This window comes from Narcine bancroftii, chromosome 9, assembly GCF_036971445.1.
Source record: "Narcine bancroftii isolate sNarBan1 chromosome 9, sNarBan1.hap1, whole genome shotgun sequence".
Lineage (NCBI taxonomy): Eukaryota > Metazoa > Chordata > Chondrichthyes > Torpediniformes > Narcinidae > Narcine > Narcine bancroftii.
Genome location: NC_091477.1, coordinates 67,792,518 through 67,806,963, shown reverse-complemented (window position 1 = coordinate 67,806,963; position 14,446 = coordinate 67,792,518). Strand labels below are relative to the sequence as shown.

General features: G+C 41.5%; 1 protein-coding gene across 3 annotated transcripts in view; it reads right to left on the bottom strand.

The window, feature by feature from the left end:
- Positions 1 to 14,446, bottom strand: part of LOC138742229 (glypican-5-like) — a 641,419-nt gene that overhangs the window by 397,867 nt on the left and 229,106 nt on the right. The gene's annotated exons all lie outside the window — the stretch shown is intronic.

Sequence of the window (14,446 nt, the reverse complement as noted above, 5' to 3'; positions counted from 1 at the left end):
TGCAACACAAAAGCATATGTGAGCATTCTTTTTTTTGTAGAGACCAAACCTCAATGCAAATGTAACAAGGTGCAGAACAGTAGCAAAATTGGAAATTAATCTGACATCATTTGGTTCATATTGTGGAGAAAGGCTTCACCAATGCTGAATGACTAATTAAAAAATTGCCAAAGTGAATAGGTTACCTGAGGGTCTTCTAAATATATCCCTCGTCTGAGGCACTCACTGTTGTGAACACTTCTACATTATCATTTAAAAATATACTTCTATACTAAAAGAGTGGCATAGATTGCATAGAATCCAATAATGGTTCATCTTTAATCTGGGGATCATGATTAATTAAAAATGTAAGTAAACCTGTGACATATTTAAGGAAGTTGCAGGAAACAAAGGCTAGGTATCTTTGAGCAAGTAATTCAGCTCCTAATACTCTAAAGCCCTTCCACTATGACTGGAAGGGCTACAATGGTTCGAGCACTGGTCTTGTAAACCAAGGATCGCGAGTTCATTCCTTGCTGGGGCTTCGTTCCTGTGAGGGGCACTGGACAAAGTGGCGACTCTCTAACTTCCTTACGGTAGACAAAGTCAAAGAATTTCATGGATGTTACATTCTAAATGTAGTATTACATGACAATAATGGAGCCTTTAAAAATTTTTCTTGGTATTTGTCTAATTTCAATTTTTTATCCTTTTCATAAATATCTCCAAGTAAAAATATTCTTGGATCCTTTGCCCTAATAATAAACTCAGTTCATTCCAAAACCTTTTCACTTTTTCACAAGACCACATTGAATGCAAAAAAGTCCCTATTTCTTTCACACATTGAAAACACTTATGTGGAGTATAATATAATTGATGAAGAAAGTTATATCAAACTATTTGATATCTAACATTTACTGTATTCATAACACTTTCAAAACATAATTTTGACCATATCTCCTCCTGAATTTGTATATTTAAATCTTTCTGCCATTGGATTTTTGATTTATATAAATCTTTTTTCTTTACAGTCTCTTGTAATTTTATATACATATTAGTAATAAATTTCTTAACAACAAATGTTTCTGTTATATCTTCAAATTGACTTTGTTTAGGGAGTCTCAGATCTGCTCCCGGTCTCTTTTTCAAATCCAAGTATTGCAATAGCAACTGCAAAGACATGTATAGCGACATCATGGAAAGATGATCGAGAAGTGTTATTAGATTGATGGTATAATGAGATGCGAAATTGTAAACCTTTGGAAAAAATTACATATAGGTTAAGGAATCGAGTTGAAAATTTTTATATTATTTGTAAACCATCTATGGATGATTTTCCGTCCACCTCTTCTATCTTATCCACTCCTCTTAATTAGTGATTTTTAACAACACTTAATGATTGTCTATGCTAATATTATTGTATATTAAATAGTAGGTGTTTCTTTCTTTTCTTTCCTTTTCTTACTTTTGGGTGGGGGGGCGAAATGGGGAGAAAATATATATAAATATATTTTTTTTTGTTTCATTGGCCTTGGATATTTGATTAATGTTTTATTCATTTTTTCCTGTAATGATGCAAACAATTAAATATTTTTTTAAATAAATGGAACCTTTAGCTTTACCTACATGAAAAAAAATTGGGAGTGTGATGGGATATTCTCTATTTTCTCAATGCTCCACCAATGCATCATCCAGGACAAGACACCCTGCTGGATGCTATTAACATCATCACACTGAATATTCATTCCCTCCATCACTAGTGTGTATAGTGGCTTCAGTGTATACCATTTAAAAGACTCCAATACTTAACTAGGCTACTCCAACAGGTCCCACATCTGGAAACATTACAGCCAAGAACAATGAGAAAAACACAAGAATGCTGGTGGAACTCAGTAGGCCTTGCAGCATCCATGGAATGTAAAGATCAATTTTTATGTACCTTCAAGGTGTGATCAAAAAGCAGGCAGGTGCCTGACTAAAAAGACTGGGGGAGGAGGGAAGAAAAGGCAGGGGGAGGAGCACAGGCCAACAGGCAAAAGGCCACAATTGGACATGGATGGAAGGATAGGAGAGGGAAGGTGACAATTCATCGAGAGCTGGAGGAAAGGCGATCACAGGGAAATAGAAAGAGAAAGGAGAGAGAGAGAGAGAGAGAGAGAGAGCAAGAGGAAAGGAGACATAGGGATAGGGGAAGGGGAGATAAAACCCCTGGCGTGTTTCACAGCCAAGAACAAATTATGGCAGCAGGATACTCTCATTTGCAAGTTCCCTTCAGAGTTACACACCATCCTGGATCCAAGTCTTGCAATGGGATGTTGGCCTTCTTTGGATGGTGCATAGAATGCAAGAGCATGACAGTCAAGTTATAGGTTGATCTACAGCTGCAGTATTGCAGGCAGTTCTGGTTGTCACTGTATGAAGGAGATTGCATTGTGAACACAGCAATGGAACTTCTTGGAAAGTGGGAATTGGATAAGGTAGCTTTGTTTTCCTTGAAGCAAAGGAGGGCAAAGGTGAATCTGATCAAGTTCACACAATTATGAGTATTTTTTTAAAGAAACATTTCCTTATTAAGGAGACACTGAAAGCCAAAGGGAAGAAATAGGCGACAAGAGGAAGGTGTTTTTTCACCCGCCTCTTTCAAGGCATGGAGAGATATGGACTGTGCTGGTTAATGGGATGAAGGTAGATGAATGACAGGCATGGGTATGGTCTGAAGGGCCTGCTTCTGTGCAGAATGCATCATACACCAGAGGAAATTCAGGGGCTCAAGAAAGGGATTGAGGACCATCTCCTCGAATGCATCAGTGAATGGGCAATAAGCAGTGAGTCTTGCCAGCAATCCCCACATCCTGATAATTTAATGAATAAATGCAAAAATAGGGCAATGGATTAGTGGCATCACTAGGGTCACTAATCTAACCCACTGACCGCTATTTTTGGAATTCAAGTTCCAGAGGTGGGTCGAGTTCCCACCTTAGCACATCAGGATGTCGCCATCACTACACTGTTGGCCAGAAGAGCCATTTTATTTAAATGGAAAGATCCTAATTCACCTCCTTTGATGCAGTGGCTCTCTCAAGTTATGTCATGTTTAACTTAAAAAAAATGTTGCATTTTTGATCCCTCTGTAAAGTTTGAAGAGACTCGGGGTCCTTTTATAAACAATTTTTGTATGAGTTAATCTGTATTTTGACTTTACCTTCCAGACTGTTCTTTTTTATATTGGCAAAGACCAGATAAATAGTTAGTATTGATCCATTCTAGTGAACTCATGGTTTATGCCACCCAGCCTTTGTTATTGTTGTGGTTATGTTTTTTTGTTTATTTTGCAAGGTTAGATGGGGTTTTAAAAACAATTTTTTTCTCTCTTTTGTTTTGAATATTATGAGGAGAAAAGGACAATATTGTTCGATATGTTGTGATGTTACACATTGTATCTTGGATTGCAATATAGTGATGTTTCTGTTTTAATTGTTCGATTCTGGATTCTATTCTCCTCATGTATTGTTTTATAATATGCTTAATAAAAAGATTGAAAAAGAAAGTGCTGGTGTCACCCCCCAACCCTGCGCCCCCCCCCAACCCCTCCTCCCCAGACCAGAATCCTTGGTAATGTTTTTGTACTAATGTTACTCGTTAATCTCGTTGATAGACAACAGACTCGCCAAGGCACAAGATACAAGAGCAACTTGTCCGTGAACTACTCTTTGCAGACGATGCCGCTTTATTTGCCCATTCAGAGCCAGCTCTCCAGCGCTTGACGTCCTGTTTCGCGGAAACTGCCAAAACGTTTGGCCTGGAAGTCAGCCTGAAGAAAACTGAGGTCCTCCATCAGCCAGCTCCCCACCATGACTACCAGCCCCCCCACATCTCCATCGGGCACACAAAACTCAAAACAGTCAACCAGTTTACCTATCTTGGCTGCACCATTTCATCGGATGCAAGGATCGACAATGAGATAGACAACAGACTCGCCAAGGCAAATAGCACTTTTGGAAGACTACACAAAAGAGTCTGGAAAAACAACCAACTGAAAAACCTCACAAAGATTAGCGTATACAGAGCCGTTGTCATACCCACACTCCTGTTCGGCTCCGAATCATGGGTCCTCTACCGGCATCACCTATGGCTCCTAGAACGTTTCCACCAGCGTTGTCTCCGCTCCATCCTCAACATTAATTGGAGCGACTTCATCCCTAACATCAAAGTACTAAAGATGGCAGAGGCCGACAGCATCGAATCCACGCTGCTGAAGACCCAACTGCGCTGGGTAGGTCACGTTTCCAGAATGGAGGACCATCGCCTTCCCAAGATCGTGTTATATGACGAGCTCTCCACTGGCCACCATGACAGAGGTGCACCAAAGAAGAGGTACAAAGACTGCCTAAAGAAACCTCTTGGTGCCTGCCACATTGACCACCACCAGTGGGCTGATATCGCCTCAAACCGTGCATCTTGGCGCCTCACAGTTCGGCGGGCAGCAACCTCCTTTGAAGAAGACCGTAGAGCCCACCTCACTGACAAAAGACAAAGGAGGAAAAACCCAACACCCAACCCCAACCAACCAATTTTCCCCTGCAACCGCTGCAACCGTGTCTGCCTGTCCCGCATCGGACTTGTCAGCCACAAACGAGCCTGCAGCTGACGTGGACATTACCCCTCCATAAATCTTCGTCCGCGAAGCCAAGCCAAAGAAAGAATTTGTAAATCATAATTCCAAAATATCACTGAATGTAAAGGCAAAACTAAGATTACAATATCATACACACAACCTAAATATATTTATATTTACATAGTTTCATGTGGTTAATTACTACTTCATTCTCAAAAAAGTTATTGATACAGGTTCACAAATATTAATGACCACAATATTGTAGCTAAAACACCAGAAAATCTGACAAAAGCATTAACTATAAAAACATCAGCGGCAACGAAAATAACAGCGCGTACTCGTGGCACGGCAGACACAACCACGTGATTCAAAGCATCATTGTAATTGGGTAACAATGACAGCTCTGACCACAGTGCCTAAGAAGGTTCAAAAGGTAAATTACATCGAGTTTTAGCCTTGTAGATATATTGATACATATAAGCTGGACTGAGGAAAAATGTTTTTGTTGCTATAACTAATTGCAAGGATATTTTTACAAAAAATAATAAATTTCTGCTGAAACACTGCACAAAAATTTTATAGACAGTCATTTTGGTGTCACCCCTCTGATGGTAAAAACACAAAATGCTGGAGAAACTCAGCAGGTCAAACAGGGTCCTTTATGTAGCAAAGGCAGAGAGACAGAACTGACCTTCCGGGCTACATAAAGGACCCTGTTTGACCTGCTGACTATCTCCAGCATTTTGTGTATTTACTTCAACCACGGTGTCGACAGAATTTTGTGAGTTACTTCCCCCTCGGAGAGTGTCAACAGTGTGGTCCGCACCCCCCCCGAGCGACACCAGTGCTATGAATTGACCTCACTGAAGTCTTCAAAAGCTAAATCACACTGATTTGTTTTGATTGGTCAGGGAAAGAATGTAATAGATGAAAGAGTTGGGAAAAATCAGAATAGACTGTCACATAAAATTTCTTTGCTTGCTCGTCATTTTGGATGTGCATATTTCTCCTATAAACAGCATGGAAATAGAATCCAAAATTCTTTTATTGGATAGCGATAAAAGAGGTCAGCAGATTGAGCAAGGAGTGGATTAAAGCAAGTGGTGTGTGAGAGAAAAGGAATACTAGAAAATGTTGGTGGGACAGATGAATTGTCAGGACATTGTTTGATACATAGAAATTGTGTAAAGAATTTTGTTCCAGACAGCCATATCTTATCAAATCATTGTAAAATATAAAAAATGTCTTTTAAATTTACCCGAGAGATTGAGAGCGTAAGTTTAAGATAAGCCACAAGAGATTGAGGGGGAGGGGTGGTATAAGAAAGGATTTCTCAAGCCTAGTGTTGCTGCAGCTTAGAAGGTCTCCAGAGTGGGTATCTTGTCCACATTGCAGATATTAAAACTCGTAAATGCATACTTCCTTTAACATAATAAATTACCCTGTGAGCGCTGATGTGCCAATAATTCAGACACAGTCTGTACAACAGGCTTCAATTAGCTTAAACTTGTACACACCAATCTTAGTATCTTTGCTGGCTTCACGTGCCTGGCTCTCCGAAGGAACAGGCTGGAGTCTTTATCACGGGCTGGAGATTGACAGGTGGGGTGAGCCTCCCAGGTTGCCTACCTGCAGGTAGAGTGGTTGCCCCCTGCAGTAGGTAGGAGTCTGGCCAGTGCAGTGGTTATCACCACACACCCATGGTGCTTCTTTAAATGACCAACAAAAACATTATAACCATATAACCATATACAGCACAGAACAGGCCAGTTTGGCCCTACTAGTCCATGCCGGAACAAATCCCCACCCTCCTAGTCCCACTGACCAGCACCTGGTCCATACCCTTCCAATCCTCTCCCCTCCATGTAATTATCCTGTCTTTCCTTAAATGTAAATAACGTCCTTGCTTCATCTACCTCTGCCGGAAGCTTATTCCACATCCCAGCCACCCCTTGCGTGAAGAAATTTCCTCTCATGTTCCCCTTATAATTTTCCCCCTGCAATCTCAAACCATAGCCTCTGGTTTGAATATCCCCCACTCTTAATTGAAAAAGCCTATCCACGTTGACTCTCTCTATCCCTTTTAAAATCTTGAACACCTCCATCAAATCCCCCCCTCAATCTTCTACGCTCCAGAGAAAAAAGCCCCAGGCTGCTCAACCTTTCTCTGTAACTCAAACCCTGACATCCTGTCAACATTCTCGTGAACCTTCTCTGCACTCTCTCTATTTTGTTTATATCCTTCCCATAATTCGGTGACCAAAACTGCACACAGTATTCCAAACTTGGCCTCACCAATGCTTTGTACAATTTCATCATAACATCCCAACTCTTGAATTCAATACTCCGATTTATGAAGGCCAATATTCCAAATGCCTTCTTCACCACACCATCTACCTGAGTATCAGCCTTGAGGGTACTATTTACCATAACTCCTAAATCCCTTTGTTGCTCTGCACTCCTCAATTGTCTACCATTCAATGTATATGACCTATTTAGATTTGCCTTTCCAAAATGCAACACTTCACACTTATCCGTATTAAATTCCATCAACCATTTCTCAACCCACTCCTCTAACTCTTTTTAAGCTACGGTAATCTTCCTCACTGTCCACAATACCACCAATCTTTGAATCATCTGCAAACTTACTTATCCAATTTACCACCCCTTCTTCCAGATCGTTAATCTATATAACAAACAATAGTGGACCCAGGACTGATCCCTGAGGAACTCCACTAGTCACCGGCCTCCAATTGGACAAACAATTTTCTACCACTACTCTCTGACACCTCCCATCCAACCATTGCTGAATCCATTTCACTACCTCCTTATTTATACCTAATGTCTCCACCTTTTTTCCTAACCTCCTGTGGGGAACTTTGTCAAAAGCTTTACTAAAGTCTAATTGACAATAATCCACTTAAGAAGACATCACAACAGATGGTCAGAAATTTAATAAGGCTTTAGGGGGAGTCTTAAAGGAAGATAGATTGTGTGGCAAAGAAATTATGGGAATAATTCAACTACCAAAGGCTTGGGTTTTGGAAGACAGTTATCAATGACATAATCAAGGAGTATAAAGGGCAGGGTTATGGAGCCGGAGGAGATAGTGAAATAAAACAGTGCTAAGTGTCCAGTGGAATTGGAAGACAGGATGAAATCCTACTATTGCTAATGAGATAAAATCTGGTAATGCCCAGGAGGAATGTGTGTGGGGTAATGCAAGGGTTATGAGGACCTTAGCCTTGCAAAGAGCACAATGAGAGAATGTGCTAAGGGTACATCTCGATGTGACAAAGGCACTGTAGAGTTTCTGCAGCAGAAGAAATGAAAGGGGGGGGGGGAAATAATACTGTAAAGACCAAAGATCAAAGGCCCTCAGGCAATTGTGGACATAGGCTGTTATTGGCCTATCCTCCCCTTAACTCTTCCTCTGCTAAGTCAATAACTACTTTGTACCCATGATGAGCTTGTTGACTTCATCCACATTCCTGCCAACTTCCAGCCTGAACTTAAATTCACTTGGTCCATCTTTAGCAACACTCTCCCTTTCCTCAATCTGTCTCCATCTCAGGGGACAAACTCTCAATAGACATCTTCTATAATCCCACCAGCTCCCCCAACTACATCAACGACACCTCCTCCCACCTTGTCCACTATAAGGATTCCTTGTCATTTCTCAATTCCTACATCTCCATCACATCTGCACCTAGGAAGAGGACTTCCAAGACAGGTCATCAGAGATGCCCTCCTTTTTCAAACAACATGGCTTTCCCTCTACTCACCCACACATCCTCCATTTCCCACACATCTGCCCTGGCCCCCTCTGTTCTGCAAAAAGCATTGGATTCCTCTTGTCCTCATTTACCATCCCAGCCTCTGCATCCAACATGTCTTCCTCTGCCAATTCTCCCATTTACGTGATCCCACCACTTGACACATATTTCCCTCTCCACCTTCCATAGGGATTGCTCCCTATGACTCCCTGTCCACTCTTCCCTCTGCATCAATCGTCTCCTTGGGACCTACCCCTGTGACCGCAGGAGATGCTCCACTTGCACCCTCACCTCAACACTCACCACCATTCGAGGTCCCAAAAAGTCATCTACTACATAGTCTTCACTACATCAGAGAGACTGGATGCAGATTGGGAGATTACTTTGTTAAGAACCTCGGCTCTGCTGCAATAGCGTGGATCTCCCAGTGACCACCCATTTCAATTCTCCATCCCATTCCTTTGCCAACATGTCTGTCCATGGTCTCATGCCAGACTGAGACCACCCGCCTGGGCACCCTCCAACTGGATGGCATTAATATCGACTTCTCTGGCTTTCATTAAACCACCCCCTCCTGTCCCTTATCACTTTTCCCTATCTCTGTCTCTCCATTCCGTCTCCTTACCTTGTCCTTTATCATATCCAATGAATACCTTTTGTTGTTCTGGATTCCTTCCCCAGCCAGCACTGTCTGAATTCTGAGACTTCCTGAGATTTCCTGCTTCTGGATTATTCCTTGAAGAAGGGCTCAGGCCCAAAATGTTGGCAATAAATCTGTCTCCCATAGACACTGAGTTCATCCAGCATTTTGATGTGTTTTTACTACCATCACAGCATCTGCAGACTTTCATGTTTCACTTTATCCTCAGACAAATGCCAAAATCAGGGGAGGAGTTTATGTTTAGGGAATGGAGTTTATGGTCAGTATCAAAGATAATCCGCAAAATATTCCATCTTGCAAATGGTACATTGGCTTTTCTAACAAGAGACTTCATGAGTAACGGAGTCTTATTGTCATTGTTTTGGGGCTTGGTTAGACCACAATTAGAAATATTTGGCCTCCTTATAAAAATAAATGGATATACATGCTATAATAGGATAGTGGCAGAGTTACAAATCGGTCTCTGAAACGATGGATCTGTTATAAATGAGAGAGATTGAATTGGCTTGTATTCTCTTGAGTTTAGAGCAGTGATTCTCAACTTTTTTCCTTCCACTCACATCCCACTTTGAGTAATCCCTATGCCATCAGTGCTCTGTGATTATAAGGGATTGCTTAAGGTGGGATGTGAGTGGGAAGGGAAGGTTGAGAACCACTGCTTTAGACCCAATTGTTACTGAAATAATTTGTTTGAGAAAAATTGTCATTGGCCCATTTCATTTGGAGTTACGAAACCATGTACATAACGAGTCAATTAGGGACGATGAAAACAGTGGTTTTAAAACTTTTTCTTTCAACCTATATCCCACCTTAAACAATCCCTTACTAATCACAGAGCTCCTATGGGATAGGAAATACTTAAAGTGGTATGTGAGTGGAAAGAAAAAAGTTGAGAACACTGGGTTACATGATGTTAAAGTTTTTTTTTACAAATAGGTTCAACGGGAAGAATTCAGGCAACATGTTATCCCAAAAGCTTAAAACTAGAATCATCATCTCAAAATCTCTGGGAGAGGGCATCATGACTAAAATGAGGACTAACTTTTTTATTCAGAGTGTGACAAATCATTGAAATTCTCTACTACCCTCAAGGCTCAATCATTGCTTTCAAGACAGATCAATACAACCTTGGATATTAGGAGAACTGGTGCAGGTTAATGGCATTTGAGATGGATCCACTATGGCCTTGTTGAATGGTAACTGATCAACTCCTGCTCCACTTTTATGATCTTGCATTCTAAATTTTAACAGGAAGACATTTTACTTTCCAATACTGGATGTTGGGCAAGTCAGAGAAAATGGTCAGATGCACAAAGGTTGGAGACGAGCTGGAGTTCGGAGCTGCCAGTGTACATGTGGGGTTACAAGAAGAAATTCTTTGGGTACGACTTAAGAATTTAGAATAGATGCAGGCAAATGCAATTCCACACAGGGAGGCAAAAGTGAAGGGACATTGAGAATGATGTAGTGGTCAGCCATGTCAAAAGCTGCACTCATGGGGGATGAAGAAAGGAAACTCTTTGGTCAGTCATTTAGTGTGGTTGACCGGAGTTGCTTGGTACTGTGCTGGTGTGGAACCCAATTGAAGTATTTTCAGCACTGCTTTCCAAGAAATATGGAGACAAACTTCTGGAAGAGACATTCCATTCAAGCACGTTTCATCTCCAAAGGATTTCAGAGATGAGGTCACTTTGAAATTATGGGGAAGGATAAGCCATTGTCTTTTTGGGGAGTGTACCCCATATCACAAAGTTGCTGGTTTTATTTCCATAATTATCCAAAGGGAATAAAATCATACAAAGTGAAATTGGTTCCCCAAATTAAGCTATAGGCAAAGCTTCCTCCTAAGTTGCAGGAGGCCAGCTTTGTGTGCAAGCTGTTCTCCCAGACAGAGAGCATAAAACTCTTGCAGCAGACTGTTCTCAGTGCTATCTGCCCAAAAACATTTCACAAAATAATTCAATCAACCCAACATTCCAGACAAGGTCTTGCAGAAATTGCCAAAATAAAGTTTAAGAATGACTGAAGAGAAGGCATACGTTATGGATTATTTAAGGGTCCAATTATAAACGCACCCTTCGACGTATGTAAAGATGTGATATCCCCAAGAAAAGAATTATGAAAAATGAGAGCACTGAGCATAGGTGATGTTATATTTTTATATTCTGCAGATATTTAATATATCTGGCATATATAAAAATTTAAAGATTGTATGAATGTATTTAAGGAAAATGAAAAGTAAAATATTCAAAACGGAAGTTTTCATTACTCTGTACTCTGTTCAAACATCCAAGGCTGACTTATGCAATCAATGCTGCAATAAATGCCTGTGCATTGGGTTAAGCTCAGTATTCAGCATGACAGTAAAGGCAAAAGGGACATATTTTCTCCTTAGCTGGTTGCAAATCAAATCTACTGGGCAAAATTTAGGAGAGGAGCTTCATTCTCAATGACCCAGCAAGTGAACTGGTTGACTCCCCCTGCACACTGGAGTGGTGCGGGCTTGTTTGATGGCCTGAACTCAAGATAGCAGAATAAGCACAAACGGGGTCATTGCTCAGCTTGTGAATAAAACACAAAATACTTCCTGGAAAATGGAAATCATGGTAAAATTCAGCAGGTCAGGAAGCCACTGAGTTGGTGGGCCTGGTTTCTGCCCAGTGACTCCAATGGAAAAACATAGACATTCTTTTGAGAACAAGTTTGGTTCTAACTACCTCTCTGGTGGGAAAGCATGCCAAAGGTAACAAGGACATGCATGGAAAATTATCATTTGTACGAGGCAAAATGCCAAACACAACTTGTTTCTGCTGGTATCTACATGAAAGAACAAAGAAGCTCTCACCTACTGGGTCATCAAAGTCAACTTAAAAAGACAAACATCCTTTTTATCCCCCTCAGCTCCTGGACAATACCTTGCATGTTTGCTCCAGTCATCATTTAAATACTCCCTGACACCTTGTATCCTGACTTGCAGAAACGTGTAGTCACCAAAGCAATGACCTAATGTCCACAACAGTGGGGAGTGCATGTGGGTATGACCAGGGAATGATCCACAGTTTGCATCTTTGAGGGAAAACAAATCACCTTGCAGACATGAGAGATTGCGGGCGCTGGAATCTGGAGCTGCTGGAGGAGGTCAATGGGTCAAAGAGTCATTCAACCCAGAACAGGCCCTCTCAGTTCAACACATCCCAAATGGCTTCTGAGCTGGTCCCATTTGCCTGCATTTGGTCCATCCTTTTCAGCCCATCCTATCCATAAAACTGTCCTAATGTCTTTTTGAAAACCCTCAGTGCCGTCCTCGTGCCAAGTCTCCACTCAAAATCTACACCTCGCTTCCCTCCATACATGCGGCTTGACCAGTCGGGTTTCTCCCAGCTTGTTTTTCACTCAATTCATGATAGCCAGCTGCCTGTTCCTGAATGACAGCACTTCAAAGAAGAACTCTCTCCAAATAAAACACCTCACAGAGCTCATCTCAAAAAATTGTCTGCAGAAACATCAAAATATTAACTTTGGATAGGCAGTGCACAAGATGAGGAATGATGCCTTTCACTTTGACACGGCTGACCTGATTTATATTTTGCTGTCTCGTTTCTTTATGATCTGTGATTCCACATTTCCTTATAACATAGAACTCAGCCATTTCAACCCACCGAATCTATGCAAGCACACACGGCAATATCACCCCCACACTCTCTTTCTACCTTGACAATTCTCTCCACTTTCCCCTCAGCTGCACACCAGGGGCAATCCACAGGGTCCAAAATAACTTCTCAACTGGCATCCCTTGGGTGGAAACCAGAACATCTGGAGGAAAACCCATGCAGTCACAGGGAGAACATAAACTGAAGGTCAGGGTCCAACTTGGTTCACTAGGACTGTGAGGCAGAGACTCTATTTAGTTGCTCACAAATGTGTGAATTTTACAGGACTATGTTTGTTCAAGCATTTTCAAGCCTTTGGCTTTCATTCCTCTGAAAGGCTCAGGAGGATAGGATGAAATGTCTAATTTTATATTTCCACATTGAAGATATTGAGTATGGGAGTTCAAATGTATGAGGCATTAGTGAGACCACACTTGGAAGTACCATGTACAGTTCTGGCCACCCAATTATTGAAAGGGTGTCATTAAGTTGGAAAGGATGCAGAAATGGCTCCCAAGGATGTACCTGGGATGGATGGTTTGAGTTACAAGGAGAGGCCAGATCACCTGGGTCATTTTTCCCTGCAGAGCAGGAGGCTGAAGAGGTTTATAAAGTGATGGATAGCATAGCTAGATAAACACTGTAGTCACAGTTTCCTCCCCCCACCCACACTAGTCTCAAACTCGAGCTGATAGATTTAAGGTGGGAAGGGAAAGATGTAACAGGAACCTGAGGAGCAATGTTTTCCACACAGAGGGTGGTGGGTATGTGGAATAAACTGCCAGAGGAAGTGACAAAAGCAGGTACAACTACACATCCAGGTACATGGATAGGAAAGGTTTCGAGGAAAACAGGAAAACATTAGGTGTGGTTGGTATGGACATGAGGCTAAGGGACTTGTTTGCATGCTGTAAAACTTTGACTTGTTTGAGAAAAATACTGAAGCTCCTTCTCCACTGAACATGAAGTGAAAGCATACTGAATGCAGATTGACTGCCTTTCTTAGTGGAGGAGTACATGAAGAGTGGCAATGCAATGAGCAAGGCTGCAGCATAAATCGCGATGACCAGCTTCATGTGAATGTGGTCTGGAATGATACACAAAGCAGTGGTTTCGGAACCCATGTACAAATGTCCCATGTCCCTTTTGAAGAACTTGAGCATGGACACAGTCATCTGCACCTAAAATCCAAAAGACTTAGCCATGATTGTTAGCTCTCCACCTTTTTTAAATTAAAATTTAGACATACAGCACTGTAACAAGTCATTCTGGCCGATGAGCCCAAGCAGCCCAATTACATCCAATTGACCTACAACCCCCAGTACATCTTGAACGTTGGTAGGAAACTGGAGCCCCTGGGGAAAACCCCAGTCCCAGTCGCTGGCACTGTATCTGCGTTACGCTAATTGTGACAGCCATTTTCCCTTGAACTTCGGGAATTAAAAATAACTTATCACCAGGATGTTGTTTTGGATGGGAGAAAAGTCATGTGGAAAAAAACAAACTTTCTTTGAATGTTGTTAATTTCCCAGTATAAATCTTGAACTTGGGGGACGAGGCTGTTTTAAACAACAATGAAGAATCATCTGGATTCTTGATTTTCCACTCTGTGGAGAAGTCTTGTAAGGTTGGAAGTGGGGGAGAAGTATACATTCCTCTCAGTCCAAATGTGGGGCTGGGGAGAGTGGAGACAGAAGGTCATGTTAGTAGGACCTTTCAATTTCTTTGAAACAGTTCAACACATCCATCTTATATTTCCTCAAAA